Here is a 5,113-nt window from a genome sequence, read left to right as displayed (position 1 = left end):
TCATGATATTGCCTATTGGACCATGGGTGCTATTTTTTTATTTCTTTATGTTGGGATATAATCCATATTAAGGGTTGTAGTCTTTGATCTTTTGCAGCAAGCAGTTTCAAGCCTTGTCATAACCTATGACAAGGTTATGTCATAGCAAGTTGTTGATGAGTCCTCTTCCAAACTCGATGCCACATTCTTATTTATAAATTCTAGCTTCTCAAATTACTTGTTCTGCATGAAGATTGAATAGGTATGGAGAAAGCATACAACCTTGATGCACACCTTTCTTAGTTTTAAACCATATAGTGTTCCCCGAACTCTGTTTGTACAATAGCCTAGCCTTACGGCTTCACACAAGCACAATTAAGTGTTCTTGGATTCCCATTTTTCTCAATGTTATCAATAATTTCAAATGAAACACACAGTCAATTGATTTCGCATAGTTAATAAAACACAAATAGACAAACTTCTGATATTCTCTGCTTTCAGCGAAGATCCACCTGGCATCAGCAATGATATCCCTGATGCCACGACCTCTTCTAAATGTAGCTTGAATTTCTGGCAGTTCTCTGTAAATGTACTGTTCCAGTCATTTTTTAATTGTCTTCAGCAATATTTTACTTGCATGTGATACTGTCTGATAATTTCCACATTCTGTTAGGCCACCTTTTGTGGGAATACGAACAAATATACATGTCTTCCAGTTAGCCAGATTGCTTTCTTTAAAATTTCTTGGCACAGACTGGTGAGTGTTTTTAGGGCTACATCTGTTTATTGAAACAATATCAATTGGCATCTCATCATTTCCTGGTTCTTTATTTTTTGTCAATGCCTTCAGTACTGCTGGAACTTCTCCCTTCATTATTGCTGATCCTTGATCATATGCTACTTCCTGAGATTGTTCTATGTCAATCAATTCTTATCAATACAGTGACTCTGTGCATTTCTTCCATCTTCTTTTTATATTTCCTAGATATAATTCAAGCATTTGCTCATAGTATCCTTCAATATTGTTCTTTCAGCTCAAGAAATGCCAATTTAATTCTTTCCTCTTTATGTCTATCTCCCGCTCTTTACATATTTGATTATAATGCTATGCTTTTTCTTCTCAAGCTATCTTTTTAATTAAATTTTATTAATTTTAATGAACATTACAGAGATTTGAAGTTTCTATTCATTCATTGTTGCACTATTTTCTCTAACCTCCCCCCAGTTCATTCCTCTTCCCCCTCCCTTGAAATTCTGTTTTAATTGTCCCATTGCCACAGTGCTTGTCAAAGCCAGTTCTGATTAATCTCCTTTGTCACTGTGTCCTTTGCCATTCCCTATCACTCCTCGCTGAGGGAGACTTCACCCTGATTCATAAGGAAAAGGGGATGGCGTATTCTCTTAGCTACTTCCTGCTGAAAAGGGATGCTGTAGGTTTCAGGGTGAAGATCTTCTCTCACTACTCTAAAGGGCCCCTTTGGCAATAGGAAACACGTAGACTATTGTGGAGATTGATTTTGGAATTTAGATGCACTGTTATCAATTGTGCTTAGCCGTACATGTTCATATCCTTGAAGATGTATCATGGAAATGTTGCAGCCTAGAAGACACAAATTTAACTAACAAGTTAAAATACATGAGTCAAAAATTAAAAAGCAATAATATTCCAAGTAGAGGTTCTAATAGTGGCATAAATCAAGCTACGGAGGGAAGGCAGTTCTTAAAGTAAAAGGCCTATTGACTAGCACTTTGTCTATTAAAGTATAAAGGTTGGGAACCACAAGATGTAGAGGTTCAACTATGTCATTTATTGTTCTTAAGTCCTGGAGCAAATTCCATCTTCCATTGGGTTGTTTTACAGCTTGGGAGTCCACATGCAAGGCAGAGGTGAAGTAAGGAACTGCTTATGAGGTTTTCCATCAATTCCAACAACTAAGAAATAGTGAGAAGAGTTGGGACCTCAGAAGGCTTTTAGGACCAAATAGTAAGCTTTTGTGTCCAGGAGAAAACGAATATACTTACCACTAATGTTAATGCTCACCCACATCTCTTCTGGGAGGATCTAAATCACTGAAGCATTCTCCTTTGTTTCCAGCTGGGAGCTGGGGCCTGTCAGTCCTGTCAGCCACGAGGACCTGATGTGAGCCACCCTTGGCCAAGTGTCCTTCAGATCCATACTTAAAGCAAGTGAGTGGGAGCTTCCTCTCTACTCCCTTGCCTATCTGTGGCTCTCATCTGTGACACTGTCTACTAAAGTGGCCCAGCTTTCCACAGTGGAAGCAATTTTGACCTGCTTTATTACCTTTGGGTGGCACTGTTTATGAGTAAGACTTCCTTTTCCTGACACAGGCCTTAAACTGGCAGCAATAGTGGCTCCAATAATTTTGGCTATTCTTTAGTCTTTTCTCTTCCCTCTAGATCCCAGTTGTTAAAAGAAGGAAAAATTTAAACAAATATATAATAAATAATTTTGAACATTATAACCTTTTGAACTTAAGGCTAGAAATATTAACAATATGATCATTTCCAATGCAGTTCCTATTTTCCATAAATGATTTTTGTAAGAAGAATATTGTAGATGTGGATACAGTTCCACTATTCCTCCTCCATGCCACTATATCGTGTTATTAGCATGAGCAGGTATAAATCCATTGCCATCCTTGCTCTAACTTAAATTATTTTTTTACATTTAAATTTATTATTCATTTCAGTAAAAATTTACAGAGGCTTTGGATTTCCATTCATTCATTGAGGCACATTTCTCCCCTCCCAAGCTTCCCCCTGGAACACTACCCTCTTGGAAAAGTAAAAGAAAAGTTCTTTCATTGTTTTCAAAAACATCCCCCAGGTCCACTCCACCATGTAGCCATCGCTCTAGACTCCTGTCACGACAGAAATACCTAATCACATATATCTTTTAAACAGTTTTATCCCTCTGTTTCAGTGCAGTATACATTATTGAACCCATCTTACTCAGTCTCTCCCCATCCCCAAGGTCAATCCTCTTTTACAACAGTGGCACCATGCAATATTTGTCCTTTTGTGACTGGGATATTTCACTCAGCATAATGTTTTCCAGAGTTCAAGCTATCTTTTGAAATTTTCTTTTCATCTCTTTTACTTTGGCATTTCTTCCCTTTGTTTTGGCTTATTTTTTTATTCTAGTACAATTTTCAGCCTCTTTTGATATATCTATGTTAATCCTTTTTCCCTCTTCTGTCTTTATAATGAATTCTTTATAATAAATTGTGAAGAATTTATAAGCATTCTTCATGGAAACCCTCGGTGTCATTTCACAATTCATCTAATCTTTGCTCATTAAAGTTCAATACCTCAAGCCTAGTGTCTTTTTTTGTAGGTTGGAATTTTATAACATTTATTAAAATAATGGTATGGGTTAATAGAAACAGCAAAAAACCAAAGAATTTAAATGCAAGCTATGTAAATTCACAACTAAAATCCAAAAGAGACTTATGTATTTATTCAGTAGCTAACTAAAATCTCAAGAAAGACAGCACACCCATATGATAAACTACTGCAAATCAATTGCCAATTTTCAGTTATAAAAATTGTAGATTTTGCATTTTATATTGTTTCTCAAAAAATGTTTTAAATGTTATATAACATACACATGAATCAAGATAGAAAATTACATTATAAACTTACAACAATGGCTGTAAGTGCGTTATTGTACATGTTTTTCACAGGCAATAGGTTGATTATAATACACACACAACATGAGATTACTAAGATAATAAAGAAGAGAAAAATTAATGTCAGTGGTACAGTGACACTCCCATTTACCCACTTTAAAGAAGTGCATAATACTGTCAGAAGTTTTTAGAACTACATATTTTAATAAGAAATAAGTTTGATAAGGAAGGATAATACTGAAAATCAAAGCATTCAGAGATTTCAAAAGTCATGCTTTTATTCTCAGTTGGTTCAAAAATTGTCAACTAAGTTTTCAAAAGTTTGTCCAGACCAAACATTACTCATAAATGTCACACCTTTATTTAATACATTTACTTTTCCCAATAAAAGACCTTTGAACATCTAAAATTTCCAGGTACAACATAGTTGAGTTGAAATAAAATTCAATACTAGTATATACCACTTTTAACAACTATCACCTCAAGTGTCTGAGTGTCACAAATTTAATCAACCAACCAACAAAATCGAAATGGCACAGCATGTATTGTAAATAAATTTTTAAAAAACCCCACAAACAAATCTGTAAGTGTAACGGGAAGACGAAGCAGTGGTATGTTTAACCAGAGCCAGCAGACTACACCACCATGAATGTCTGTTGCATAGTAAATAACCTCAAGACAGTTTCCAAGACAGACAAGGTTATGGCTGAGGCCACCATGTGTGTGGAAGTGCCCAGTTAGCAGACGGTTGATGTTATACTTAGAAGCTGTGAACAGATGTCATAGAGACCAAGTTATGAGTTGGAAATCCACTGTCACTAGAGTTTTGCCACATCTGGTACAAGGATCAGTGACTTAAATATTTAGAGTGGTTGGTAGCTATCACCAATTCTTTCAACCAAAAGACCAAACATTCCACTTTCATAAGGAAATAGAAGCTTGCCTGGATATGCAGGAGATCCTTTACATGCATACTAATGCTAAATTATCCACATTTTTTGACAGTTAAGAAAGCAGGGGAAAAGGTCAGGGAGAAGTTGACTGAAACTATCAAAGAAGTGGATGCAGGCAAGTTAGCTGGTATGGAAAAAAGAAATTTGATTAAATTTGGGTCAACATTCATTTTCAGAAAGAGAATCCTAAAGATTCATTCATGTGAAAAGATTAGTCAACATAAACTGTTGTTGTTATTGTTATGTGCCATCAAGTCTCCTGACTCATTGAAACCCTATGTACAACAGCTCTGAAGCCTGCCCTGTGGGGAGGCAGTCTCACTGACTCTGACACACCTACCTCTATTGCCCTAGTTACTGTATCAATCCATCTCATCCAGGGTCTTCATCAACTGTGCTGTCTCTCCACCCTTCTAAGCATGATGTCCTACTCTAAGGATTGGTTTCTTCTGGCCACATGCCTAAAGTATGTGAGATGGAGCTTCAAAATCCAAGCCTCCAACGAGAAACTTAGAGAGGGTTTCACCC

The sequence above is a fragment of the Elephantulus edwardii genome, unplaced genomic scaffold (genome assembly GCF_000299155.1).
Source record: "Elephantulus edwardii isolate Elephantulus edwardi_28Jun2011 unplaced genomic scaffold, EleEdw1.0 scaffold00334, whole genome shotgun sequence".
NCBI lineage: Eukaryota > Metazoa > Chordata > Mammalia > Macroscelidea > Macroscelididae > Elephantulus > Elephantulus edwardii.
Note: the sequence above shows the minus strand (reverse complement) of the source record.